Here is a 13,496-nt window from a genome sequence, read left to right on the forward strand (position 1 = left end):
TAAGTTTATCACAACAATTAGGCTAAAAGCATCTATCAGTATCCTGGCTGGTATTCGACCATATGCCACTAACGTTGAGTGAGCAGCTATCATGCCATCGATGGTCATCTAAGACACCCTGTACACGCTCCGTAGGTTTTGACCAGCCGATTTGGCCATAAAACTCATTGGGCCAAAAAAATTCTGAAAATTGTCAATTTTTCAAATTTTGTTTGAATTGCATAAATTATAACTTGAGCGTGCAAAATTTTACATGGTATAAGAGGATATTTCTACTCTCGCGCGAGGGCGAGTGTTTTAAAAGTAATGTACATAGTTATATGCTAGTCAGGATATAAATGGAAGCGGAATTACTCAAATGCCTAAGGCAGAACCGCAGATTCTGTCTTTGTCTACATCGTTAAGCCCATGTCGTATGTAACGGCACAAACGCAGATGGTTGTAACGTAGTCTACTGTACTCTTACGATAGATTTACTAGCCAGCAGGGGAGTTTTGTTAGGGCGAAGTGTCATTATGGCTACCTCTTTTCAACTTTCCCCCTTGACCTTTCATAAGTTGGTCCGGGAGCAACCCAGCTCTCAACCCAGTCGGATAAATATAAATTTTTATGATGCGAGCTGTTTTTTCATTGTTGTTTTCAAGGCATGTACCAAAATTAGGAAAAGGTTTAGCTATCGCTTCTCGGCCTTTTGGCTAAAATCATGTGTAGTATCTGTTCTTGTCAGCTTAATATCTGGCATGCTGGGCATAGCCTGGCACCAATATTAAACTGATTTTTACTTCCCGAGTTAACACCGAAGCTTGCTTCAGTTGACTCACGGATTGTCCCGGTCTTACACTACCATCGGGAGCAGTCCACCTGAAAATTCTGAACCTGCAAATTATCTTAATAGAGTGAAGATGTCAGTATGAAGAGTCTAATTGAGCCTGGTGAATTGCGCGAACGGCCATAACTTGCCCAAAAAACTTAAGACTTCCAAATTTTTCTATTTCTATCGTAAGACCATTGTCAAATCTTGGGGGACTGAGAAAATGAACCAGTTTGGTCGAACCAGTTCAAAGTTATGAGTTCTTGAAAGCTCGGTGATGCCAAAAAGTTAAGCCTAATCGAGCGTGGTGCAAAAAACGAAAATTTCAAAATTTTTGTTCTTTTCTGTCTAAATTTTATTTTTTCAATATCGTATCACAATTTTGGACTCAGAACAATTCCAACGAGCCCAAAACGACTTCTTTAGCTTCAGTGTTCGTGGAGTAATCATCAGTTGAAATTTTGGGGGGAGCTGAAATTCGGCCATTTTGGAAGAAAATCGACCTAAAACCTAACTTTTAGGTTAGTGCAATTTTTTTCTTGCATTTTTCATAAAATGGGGTGCTCTCTGCTGTCGCAGAGTGCATTCAAAGAAACTTATCAAATAGATTTGAAAACTTACCTATTTAATAAGTTTATCACAACAATTAGGCTAAAAGCATCTATCAGTATCCTGGCTGGTATTCGACCATATGCCACTAACGTTGAGTGAGCAGCTATCATGCCATCGATGGTCATCTAAGACACCCTGTACATGCTCCGTAGGTTTTGACCAGCCGATTTGGCCATAAAACTCATTGGGCCAAAAAAATTCTGAAAATTGTCAATTTTTCAAATTTTGTTTGAATTGCATAAATTATAACGTGAGCGTGCAAAATTTTACATGGTATAAGAGCATATTTCTACTCTCGCGCGAGGGCGAGTGTTTTAAAAGTAATGTACATAGTTATATGCTAGTCAGGATATAAATGGAAGCGGAATTACTCAAATGCCTAAGGCAGAACCGCAGATTCTGTCTTTGTCCACATCGTTAAGCCCATGTCGTATGTAACGGCACAAACGCAGATGGTTATAACGTAGTCTACTGTACTCTTACGATAGATTTACTAGCCAGCAGGGGAGTTTTGTTAGGGCGAAGCGTCATTATGGCTACCTCTTTTCAACTTTCCCCCTTGACCTTTCATAAGGTGGTCCGGGAGCAACCCAGCTCTCAACCCAGTCGGATAAATATAAATTTTTATGATGCGAGCTGTTTTTTCATTGTTGTGTTCAAGGCATGTACCAAAATTAGGAAAAGGTTTAGCTATCGCTTCTCGGCCTTTTGGCTAAGATCATGTGTAGTATCTGTTCTTGTCAGCTTAATATCTGGCATGCTGGGCATAGCCTGGCACCAATATTAAACTGATTTTTACTTCCCGAGTTAACACCGAAGCTTGCTTCAGTTGACTCACGGATTGTCACGGTCTTACACTACCATCGGGAGCAGTCCACCTGAAAATTCTGAACCTGCAAATTATCTTAATAGAGTGAAGATGTCAGTATGAAGAGTCTAATTGAGCCTGGTGAATTGCGCGAACGGCCATAACTTGCCCAAAAAACTTAAGACTTCCAAATTTTTCTATTTCTATCGTAAGACCATCGTCAAATCTTGGGGGACTGAGAAAATGAACCAATTTGGTCGAACCAGTTCAAAGTTATGAGTTCTTGAAAGCTCGGTGATGCCAAAAAGTTAAGCCTAATCGAGCGTGGTGCAAAAAACGAAAATTTCAAAATTTTTGTTCTTTTCTGTCTAAATTTTATTTTTTCAATATAGTATCACAATTTTGGACTCAGAAAAATTCCAAATAGCCCAAAACGACTTCTTTAGCTTCAGTGTTCGTGGAGTAATCATCAGTTGAAATTTTGGGGGGAGCTGAAATTCGGCCATTTTGGAAGAAAATCGACCTAAAACCTAACTTTTAGGTTAGTGCAATTTTTTTCTTGCATTTTTCATAAAATGGGGTGCTCTCTGCTGTCGCAGAGTGCATTCAAAGAAACTTATCAAATAGATTTGAAAACTTACCTATTTAATAAGTTTATCACAACAATTAGGCTAAAAGCATCTATCAGTATCCTGGCTGGTATTCGACCATATGCCACTAACGTTGAGTGAGCAGCTATCATGCCATCGATGGTCATCTAAGACACCCTGTACACGCTCCGTAGGTTTTGACCAGCCGATTTGGCCATAAAACTCATTGGGCCAAAAAAATTCTGAAAATTGTCAATTTTTCAAATTTTGTTTGAATTGCATAAATTATAACGTGAGCGTGCAAAATTTTACATGGTATAAGAGCATATTTCTACTCTCGCGCGAGGGCGAGTGTTTTAAAAGTAATGTACATAGTTATATGCTAGTCAGGATATAAATGGAAGCGGAATTACTCAAATGCCTAAGGCAGAACCGCAGATTCTGTCTTTGTCCACATCGTTAAGCCCATGTCGTATGTAACGGCACAAACGCAGATGGTTATAACGTAGTCTAATGTACTCTTACGATAGATTTACTAGCCAGCAGGGGAGTTTTGTTAGGGCGAAGTGTCATTATGGCTACCTCTTTTCAACTTTCCCCCTTGACCTTTCATAAGTTGGTCCGGGAGCAACCCAGCTCTCAACCCAGTCGGATAAATATAAATTTTTATGATGCGAGCTGTTTTTTCATTGTTGTGTTCAAGGCATGTACCAAAATTAGGAAAAGGTTTAGCTATCGCTTCTCGGCCTTTTGGCTAAGATCATGTGTAGTATCTGTTCTTGTCAGCTTAATATCTGGCATGCTGGGCATAGCCTGGCACCAATATGACACTGATTTTTACTTCCCGAGTTAACACCGTAGCTTGCTTCAGTTGACTCACGGATTGTCCCGGTCTTACACTACCATCGGGAGCAGTCCACCTGAAAATTCTGAACCTGCAAATTATCGTAATAGAGTGAAGATGTCAGTATGAAGAGTCTAATTGAGCCTGGTGAATTGCGCGAACGGCCATAACTTGCCCAAAAAACTTAAGACTTCCAAATTTTTCTATTTCTATCGTAAGACCATTGTCAAATCTTGGGGGACTGAGAAAATGAACCAATTTGGTCGAACCAGTTCAAAGTTATGAGTTCTTGAAAGCTCGGTGATGCCAAAAAGTTAAGCCTAATCGAGCGTGGTGCAAAAAACGAAAATTTCAAAATTTTTGTTCTTTTCTGTCTAAATTTTATTTTTTCAATATCGTATCACAATTTTGGACTCAGAACAATTCCAACGAGCCCAAAACGACTTCTTTAGCTTCAGTGTTCGTGGAGTAATCATCAGTTGAAATTTTGGGGGGAGCTGAAATTCGGCCATTTTGGAAGAAAATCGACCTAAAACCTAACTTTTAAGTTAGTGCAATTTTTTTCTTGCATTTTTCATAAAATGGGGTGCTCTCTGCTGTCGCAGAGTGCATTCAAAGAAACTTATCAAATATATTTGAAAACTTACCTATTTAATAAGTTTATCACAACAATTAGGCTAAAAGCATCTATCAGTATCCTGGCTGGTATTCGACCATATGCCACTAACGTTGAGTGAGCAGCTATCATGCCATCGATGGTCATCTAAGACACCCTGTACACGCTCCGTAGGTTTTGACCAGCCGATTTGGCCATAAAACTCATTGGGCCAAAAAAATTCTGAAAATTGTCAATTTTTCAAATTTTGTTTGAATTGCATAAATTATAACGTGAGCGTGCAAAATTTTACATGGTATAAGAGCATATTTCTACTCTCGCGCGAGGGCGAGTGTTTTAAAAGTAATGTACATAGTTATATGCTAGTCAGGATATAAATGGAAGCGGAATTACTCAAATGCCTAAGGCAGAACCGCAGATTCTGTCTTTGTCCACATCGTTAAGCCCATGTCGTATGTAACGGCACAAACGCAGATGGTTATAACGTAGTCTACTGTACTCTTACGATATATTTACTAGCCAGCAGGGGAGTTTTGTTAGGGCGAAGTGTCATTATGGCTACCTCTTTTCAACTTTCCACCTTGACCTTTCATAAGTTGGTCCGGGAGCAACCCAGCTCTCAACCCAGTCGGATAAATATAAATTTTTATGATGCGAGCTGTTTTTTCATTGTTGTGTTCAAGGCATGTACCAAAATTAGGAAAAGGTTTAGCTATCGCTTCGCGGCCTTTTGGCTAAGATCATGTGTAGTATCTGTTCTTGTCAGCTTAATATCTGACATGCTGGGCATAGCCTGGCACCAATATTAAACTGATTTTTACTTCACGAGTTAACACCGAAGCTTGCTTCAGTTGACTCACGGATTGTCCCGGTCTTACACTACCATCGGGAGCAGTCCACCTAAAAATTCTGAACCTGCAAATTATCTTAATAGAGTGAAGATGTCAGTATGAAGAGTCTAATTGAGCCTGGTGAATTGCGCGAACGGCCATAACTTGCCCAAAAAACTTAAGACTTCCAAATTTTTCTATTTCTATCGTAAGACCATCGTCAAATCTTGGGGGACTGAGAAAATGAACCAATTTGGTCGAACCAGTTCAAAGTTATGAGTTCTTGAAAGCTCGGTGATGCCAAAAAGTTAAGCCTAATCGAGCGTGGTGCAAAAAACGAAAATTTCAAAATTTTTGTTCTTTTCTGTCTAAATTTTATTTTTTCAATATCGTATCACAATTTTGGACTCAGAACAATTCCAACGAGCCCAAAACGACTTCTTTAGCTTCAGTGTTCGTGGAGTAATCATCAGTTGAAATTTTGGGGGGAGCTGAAATTCGGCCATTTTGGAAGAAAATCGACCTAAAACCTAACTTTTAACTTAGTGCAATTTTTTTCTTGCATTTTTCATAAAATGGGGTGCTCTCTGCTGTCGCAGAGTGCATTCAAAGAAACTTATCAAATAGATTTGAAAACTTACCTATTTAATAAGTTTATCACAACAATTAGGCTAAAGCATCTATCAGTATCCTGGCTGGTATTCGACCATATGCCACTAACGTTGAGTGAGCAGCTATCATGCCATCGATGGTCATCTAAGACACCCTGTACACGCTCCGTAGGTTTTGACCAGCCGATTTGGCCATAAAACTCATTGGGCCAAAAAAATTCTGAAAATTGTCAATTTTTCAAATTTTGTTTGAATTGCATAAATTATAACGTGAGCGTGCAAAATTTTACATGGTATAAGAGCATATTTCTACTCTCGCGCGAGGGCGAGTGTTTTAAAAGTAATGTACATAGTTATATGCTAGTCAGGATATAAATGGAAGCGGAATTACTCAAATGCCTAAGGCAGAACCGCAGATTCTGTCTTTGTCTACATCGTTAAGCCCATGTCGTATGTAACGGCACAAACGCAGATGGTTATAACGTAGTCTACTGTACTCTTACGATAGATTTACTAGCCAGCAGGGGAGTTTTGTTAGGGCGAAGTGTCATTATGGCTACCTCTTTTCAACTTTCCCCCTTGACCTTTCATAAGTTGGTCCGGGAGCAACCCAGCTCTCAACCCAGTCGGATAAATATAAATTTTTATGATGCGAGCTGTTTTTTCATTGTTGTGTTCAAGGCATGTACCAAAATTAGGAAAAGGTTTAGCTATCGCTTCTCGGCCTTTTGGCTAAGATCATGTGTAGTATCTGTTCTTGTCAGCTTAATATCTGGCATGCTGGGCATAGCCTGGCACCAATATTAAACTGATTTTTACTTCCCGAGTTAACACCGAAGCTTGCTTCAGTTGACTCACGGATTGTCGCGGTCTTACACTACCATCGGGAGCAGTCCACCTGAAAATTCTGAACCTGCAAATTATCTTAATAGAGTGAAGATGTCAGTATGAAGAGTCTAATTGAGCCTGGTGAATTGCGCGAACGGCCATAACTTGCCCAAAAAACTTAAGACTTCCAAATTTTTCTATTTCTATCGTAAGACCATCGTCAAATCTTGGGGGACTGAGAAAATGAACCAATTTGGTCGAACCAGTTCAAAGTTATGAGTTCTTGAAAGCTCGGTGATGCCAAAAAGTTAAGCCTAATCGAGCGTGGTGCAAAAAACGAAAATTTCAAAATTTTTGTTCTTTTCTGTCTAAATTTTATTTTTTCAATATCGTATCACAATTTTGGACTCAGAACAATTCCAACGAGCCCAAAACGACTTCTTTAGCTTCAGTGTTCGTGGAGTAATCATCAGTTGAAATTTTGGGGGGAGCTGAAATTCGGCCATTTTGGAAGAAAATCGACCTAAAACCTAACTTTTCAGTTAGTGCAATTTTTTTCTTGCATTTTTCATAAAATGGGAAGCTCTCTGCTGTCGCAGAGTGCATTCAAAGAAACTTATCAAATAGATTTGAAAACTTACCTATTTAATAAGTTTATCACAACAATTAGGCTAAAAGCATCTATCAGTATCCTGGCTGGTATTCGACCATATGCCACTAACGTTGAGTGAGCAGCTATCATGCCATCGATGGTCATCTAAGACACCCTGTACACGCTCCGTAGGTTGCGACCAGCCGATTTGGCCATAAAACTCATTGGGCCAAAAAAATTCTGAAAATTGTCAATTTTTCAAATTTTGTTTGAATTGCATAAATTATAACGTGAGCGTGCAAAATTTTACATGGTATAAGAGCATATTTCTACTCTCGCGCGAGGGCGAGTGTTTTAAAAGTAATGTACATAGTTATATGCTAGTCAGGATATAAATGGAAGCGGAATTACTCAAATGCCTAAGGCAGAACCGCAGATTCTGTCTTTGTCCACATCGTTAAGCCCATGTCGTATGTAACGGCACAAACGCAGATGGTTATAACGTAGTCTACTGTACTCTTACGATAGATTTACTAGCCAGCAGGGGAGTTTTGTTAGGGCGAAGTGTCATTATGGCTACCTCTTTTCAACTTTCCCCCTTGACCTTTCATAAGTTGGTCCGGGAGCAACCCAGCTCTCAACCCAGTCGGATAAATATAAATTTTTATGATGCGAGCTGTTTTTTCATTGTTGTGTTCAAGGCATGTACCAAAATTAGGAAAAGGTTTAGCTATCGCTTCTCGGCCTTTTGGCTAAGATCATGTGTAGTATCTGTTCTTGTCAGCTTAATATCTGGCATGCTGGGCATAGCCTGGCACCAATATTAAACTGATTTTTACTTCCCGAGTTAACACCGAAGCTTGCTTCAGTTGACTCACGGATTGTCCCGGTCTTACACTACCATCGGGAGCAGTCCATCTGAAAATTCTGAACCTGCAAATTATCTTAATAGAGTGAAGATGTCAGTATGAAGAGTCTAATTGAGCCTGGTGAATTGCGCGAACGGCCATAACTTGCCCAAAAAACTTAAGACTTCCAAATTTTTCTATTTCTATCGTAAGACCATCGTCAAATCTTGGGGGACTGAGAAAATGAACCAATTTGGTCGAACCAGTTCAAAGTTATGAGTTCTTGAAAGCTCGGTGATGCCAAAAAGTTAAGCCTAATCGAGCGTGGTGCAAAAAACGAAAATTTCAAAATTTTTGTTCTTTTCTGTCTAAATTTTATTTTTTCAATATCGTATCACAATTTTGGACTCAGAACAATTCCAACGAGCCCAAAACGACTTCTTTAGCTTCAGTGTTCGTGGAGTAATCATCAGTTGAAATTTTGGGGGGAGCTGAAATTCGGCCATTTTGGAAGAAAATCGACCTAAAACCTAACTTTTAACTTAGTGCAATTTTTTTCTTGCATTTTTCATAAAATGGGGTGCTCTCTGCTGTCGCAGAGTGCATTCAAAGAAACTTATCAAATAGATTTGAAAACTTACCTAGTTAATAAGTTTATCACAACAATTAGGCTTGGCAAAAAGCATCTATCAGTATCTTGGCTGGTATTCGACCATATACCACTAACGTTGAGTGAGCAGCTATCATGCCATCGATGGTCATCTAAGACACCCTGTACACGCTCCGTAGGTTTTGACCAGCCGATTTCGCCATAAAACTCATTGGGCCAAAAAAATTCTGAAAATTGTCAATTTTTCAAATTTTGTTTGAATTGCATAAATTATAACGTGAGCGTGCAAAATTTTACATGGTATAAGAGCATATTTCTACTCTCGCGCGAGGGCGAGTGTTTTAAAAGTATTGTACTTAGTTATATGCTAGTCAGGATATAAATGGAAGCGGAATTACTCAAATGCCTAAGGCAGAACCGCAGATTCTGTCTTTGTCTACATCGTTAAGCCCATGTCGTATGTAACGGCACAAACGCAGATGGTTATAACGTAGTCTACTGTACTCTTACGATAGATTTACTAGCCAGCAGGGGAGTTTTGTTAGGGCGAAGTGTCATTATGGCTACCTCTTTTCAACTTTCCCCCTTGACCTTTCATAAGTTGGTCCGGGAGCAACCCAGCTCTCAACCCAGTCGGATAAATATAAATTTTTATGATGCGAGCTGTTTTTTCATTGTTGTGTTCAAGGCATGTACCAAAATTAGGAAAAGGTTTAGCTATCGCTTCTCGGCCTTTTGGCTAAGATCATGTGTAGTTTCTGTTCTTGTCAGCTTAATATCTGGCATGCTGGGCATAGCCTGGCACCAATATTAAACTGATTTTTACTTCCCGAGTTAACACCGAAGCTTGCTTCAGTTGACTCACGGATTGTCCCGGTCTTACACTACCATCGGGAGCAGTCCACTTGAAAATTCTGAACCTGCAAATTATCTTAATAGAGTGAAGATGTCAGTATGAAGAGTCTAATTGAGCCTGGTGAATTGCGCGAACGGCCATAACTTGCCCCAAAAACTTAAGACTTCCAAATTTTTCTATTTCTATCGTAAGACCATCGTCAAATCTTGGGGGACTGAGAAAATGAACCAATTTGGTAGAACCAGTTCAAAGTTATGAGTTCTTGAAAGCTCGGTGATGCCAAAAAGTTAAGCCTAATCGAGCGTGGTGCAAAAAACGAAAATTTCAAAATTTTTGTTCTTTTCTGTCTAAATTTTATTTTTTCAATATCGTATCACAATTTTGGACTCAGAACAATTCCAACGAGCCCAAAACGACTTCTTTAGCTTCAGTGTTCGTGGAGTAATCATCAGTTGAAATTTTGGGGGGAGCTGAAATTCGGCCATTTTGGAAGAAAATCGACCTAAAACCTAACTTTTAAGTTAGTGCAATTTTTTTCTTGCATTTTTCATAAAATGGGGTGCTCTCTGCTGTCGCAGAGTGCATTCAAAGAAACTTATCAAATAGATTTGAAAACTTACCTATTTAATAAGTTTATCACAACAATTAGGCTTGGCAAAAAGCATCTATCAGTATCCTGGCTGGTATTCGACCATATACCACTAACGTTGAGTGAGCAGCTATCATGCCATCGATGGTCATCTAAGACACCCTGTACACGCTCCGTAGGTTTTGACCAGCCGATTTCGCCATAAAACTCATTGGGCCAAAAAAATTCTGAAAATTGTCAATTTTTCAAATTTTGTTTGAATTGCATAAATTATAACGTGAGCGTGCAAAATTTTACATGGTATAAGAGCATATTTCTACTCTCGCGCGAGGGCGAGTGTTTTAAAAGTATTGTACTTAGTTATATGCTAGTCAGGATATAAATGGAAGCGGAATTACTCAAATGCCTAAGGCAGAACCGCAGATTCTGTCTTTGTCTACATCGTTAAGCCCATGTCGTATGTAACGGCACAAACGCAGATGGTTATAACGTAGTCTACTGTACTCTTACGATAGATTTACTAGCCAGCAGGGGAGTTTTGTTAGGGCGAAGTGTCATTATGGCTACCTCTTTTCAACTTTCCCCCTTGACCTTTCATAAGTTGGTCCGGGAGCAACCCAGCTCTCAACCCAGTCGGATAAATATAAATTTTTATGATGCGAGCTGTTTTTTCATTGTTGTGTTCAAGGCATGTACCAAAATTAGGAAAAGGTTTAGCTATCGCTTCTCGGACTTTTGGCTAAGATCATGTGTAGTTTCTGTTCTTGTCAGCTTAATATCTGGCATGCTGGGCATAGCCTGGCACCAATATTAAACTGATTTTTACTTCCCGAGTTAACACCGAAGCTTGCTTCAGTTGACTCACGGATTGTCCCGGTCTTACACTACCATCGGGAGCAGTCCACTTGAAAATTCTGAACCTGCAAGTTATCTTAATAGAGTGAAGATGTCAGTATGAAGAGTCTAATTGAGCCTGGTGAATTGCGCGAACGGCCATAACTTGCCCAAAAAACTTAAGACTTCCAAATTTTTCTATTTCTATCGTAAGACCATCGTCAAATCTTGGGGGACTGAGAAAATGAACCAATTTGGTCGAACCAGTTCAAAGTTATGAGTTCTTGAAAGCTCGGTGATGCCAAAAAGTTAAGCCTAATCGAGCGTGGTGCAAAAAACGGAAATTTCAAAATTTTTGTTCTTTTCTGTCTAAATTTTATTTTTTCAATATCGTATCACAATTTTGGACTCAGAACAATTCCAACGAGCCCAAAACGACTTCTTTAGCTTCAGTGTTCGTGGAGTAATCATCAGTTGAAATTTTGGGGGGAGCTGAAATTCGGCCATTTTGGAAGAAAATCGACCTAAAACCTAACTTTTAAGTTAGTGCAATTTTTTTCTTGCATTTTTCATAAAATGGGGTGCTCTCTGCTGTCGCAGAGTGCATTCAAAGAAACTTATCAAATTGATTTGAAAACTTACCTATTTAATAAGTTTATCACAACAATTAGGCTAAAAGCATCTATCAGTATCCTGGCTGGTATTCGACCATATGCCACTAACGTTGAGTGAGCAGCTATCATGCCATCGATGGTCATCTAAGACACCCTGTACACGCTCCGTAGGTTTTGACCAGCCGATTTGGCCATAAAACTCATTGGGCCAAAAAAATTCTGAAAATTGTCAATTTTTCAAATTTTGTTTGAATTGCATAAATTATAACGTGAGCGTGCAAAATTTTACATGGTATAAGAGCATATTTCTACTCTCGCGCGAGGGCGAGTGTTTTAAAAGTAATGTACATAGTTATATGCTAGTCAGGATATAAATGGAAGCGGAATCACTCAAATGCCTAAGGCAGAACCGCAGATTCTGTCTTTGTCTACATCGTTAAGCCCATGTCGTATGTAACGGCACAAACGCAGATGGTTATAACGTAGTCTACTGTACTCTTACGATAGATTTACTAGCCAGCAGGGGAGTTTTGTTAGGGCGAAGTGTCATTATGGCTACCTCTTTTCAACTTTCCCCCTTGACCTTTCATAAGTTGGTCCGGGAGCAACCCAGCTCTCAACCCAGTCGGATAAATACAAATTTTTATGATGCGAGCTGTTTTTTCATTGTTGTGTTCAAGGCATGTACCAAAATTAGGAAAAGGTTTAGCTATCGCTTCTCGGCCTTTTGGCTAAGATCATGTGTAGTTTCTGTTCTTGTCAGCTTAATATCTGGCATGCTGGGCATAGCCTGGCACCAATATTAAACTGATTTTTACTTCCCGAGTTAACACCGAAGCTTGCTTCAGTTGACTCACGGATTGTCCCGGTCTTACACTACCATCGGGAGCAGTCCACTTGAAAATTCTGAACCTGCAAATTATCTTAATAGAGTGAAGATGTCAGTATGAAGAGTCTAATTGAGCCTGGTGAATTGCGCGAGCGGCCATAACTTGCCCAAAAAACTTAAGACTTCCAAATTTTTCTATTTCTATCGTAAGACCATCGTCAAATCTTGGGGGACCGAGAAAATGAACCAATTTGGTCGAACCAGTTCAAAGTTATGAGTTCTTGAAAGCTCGGTGATGCCAAAAAGTTAAGCCTAATCGAGCGTGGTGCAAAAAACGAAAATTTCAAAATTTTTGTTCTTTTCTGTCTAAATTTTATTTTTTCAATATCGTATCACAATTTTGGACTCAGAAAAATTCCAACGAGCCCAAAACGACTTCTTTAGCTTCAGTGTTCGTGGAGTAATCATCAGTTGAAATTTTGGGGGGAGCTGAAATTCGGCCATTTTGGAAGAAAATCGACCTAAAACCTAACTTTTCAGTAAGTGCAATTTTTTTCTTGCATTTTTCATAAAATGGGAAGCTCTCTGCTGTCGCAGAGTGCATTCAAAGAAACTTATCAAATAGAGTTGAAAACTTACCTATTTAATAAGTTTATCACAACAATTAGGCTAAAAGCATCTATCAGTATCCTGGCTGGTATTCGACCATATGCCACTAACGTTGAGTGAGCAGCTATCATGCCATCGATGATCATCTAAGACACCCTGTACACGCTCCGTAGGTTGCGACCAGCCGATTTGGCCATAAAACTCATTGGGCCAAAAGAATTCTGAAAATTGTCATTTTTTCAAATTTTGTTTGAATTGCATAAATTATAACGTGAGCGTGCAAAATTTTACATGGTATAAGAGCATATTTCTACTCTCGCGCGAGGGCGAGTGTTTTAAAAGTAATGTACATAGTTATATGCTAGTCAGGATATAAATGGAAGCGGAATTACTCAAATGCCTAAGGCAGAACCGCAGATTCTGTCTTTGTCCACATCGTTAAGCCCATGTCGTATGTAACGGCACAAACGCAGATGGTTATAACGTAGTCTACTGTACTCTTACGATAGATTTACTAGCCAGCAGGGGAGTTTTGTTAGGGCGAAGTGTCATTATGGCTACCTCT

The 13,496-nt window shown here is 39.4% G+C and overlaps 9 non-coding genes across 9 annotated transcripts; all 9 read left to right on the forward strand.

Moving 5' to 3' along the window:
• Positions 1-675: 675 nt before the first annotated feature.
• On the forward strand, positions 676-866 carry LOC134849602 (U2 spliceosomal RNA). The gene has a single exon (XR_010163617.1). It is a non-coding gene; the product is annotated as a U2 spliceosomal RNA (small nuclear RNA).
• A 1,249-nt stretch (positions 867-2,115) lies between these two features.
• On the forward strand, positions 2,116-2,306 carry LOC134849510 (U2 spliceosomal RNA). The gene has a single exon (XR_010163527.1). It is a non-coding gene; the product is annotated as a U2 spliceosomal RNA (small nuclear RNA).
• Positions 2,307-3,555: 1,249 nt separating this feature from the next.
• Positions 3,556-3,746, forward strand: LOC134849569 (U2 spliceosomal RNA). Its single transcript, XR_010163585.1, has one exon. It is a non-coding gene; the product is annotated as a U2 spliceosomal RNA (small nuclear RNA).
• A 1,249-nt stretch (positions 3,747-4,995) lies between these two features.
• Positions 4,996-5,186, forward strand: LOC134849416 (U2 spliceosomal RNA). The gene has a single exon (XR_010163435.1). It is a non-coding gene; the product is annotated as a U2 spliceosomal RNA (small nuclear RNA).
• A 1,248-nt stretch (positions 5,187-6,434) lies between these two features.
• Positions 6,435-6,625, forward strand: LOC134849512 (U2 spliceosomal RNA). The gene has a single exon (XR_010163529.1). It is a non-coding gene; the product is annotated as a U2 spliceosomal RNA (small nuclear RNA).
• A 1,249-nt stretch (positions 6,626-7,874) lies between these two features.
• LOC134849408 (U2 spliceosomal RNA) lies at positions 7,875-8,065 on the forward strand. Its single transcript, XR_010163428.1, has one exon. It is a non-coding gene; the product is annotated as a U2 spliceosomal RNA (small nuclear RNA).
• A 1,254-nt stretch (positions 8,066-9,319) lies between these two features.
• Positions 9,320-9,510, forward strand: LOC134849570 (U2 spliceosomal RNA). Its single transcript, XR_010163586.1, has one exon. It is a non-coding gene; the product is annotated as a U2 spliceosomal RNA (small nuclear RNA).
• A 1,254-nt stretch (positions 9,511-10,764) lies between these two features.
• LOC134849716 (U2 spliceosomal RNA) lies at positions 10,765-10,955 on the forward strand. The gene has a single exon (XR_010163726.1). It is a non-coding gene; the product is annotated as a U2 spliceosomal RNA (small nuclear RNA).
• A 1,249-nt stretch (positions 10,956-12,204) lies between these two features.
• LOC134849571 (U2 spliceosomal RNA) lies at positions 12,205-12,395 on the forward strand. The gene has a single exon (XR_010163587.1). It is a non-coding gene; the product is annotated as a U2 spliceosomal RNA (small nuclear RNA).
• Positions 12,396-13,496: the final 1,101 nt, after the last annotated feature.

The sequence above is a fragment of the Symsagittifera roscoffensis genome, chromosome 6 (genome assembly GCF_963678635.1).
Source record: "Symsagittifera roscoffensis chromosome 6, txSymRosc1.1, whole genome shotgun sequence".
NCBI classification, from domain to species: domain Eukaryota; kingdom Metazoa; phylum Xenacoelomorpha; order Acoela; family Convolutidae; genus Symsagittifera; species Symsagittifera roscoffensis.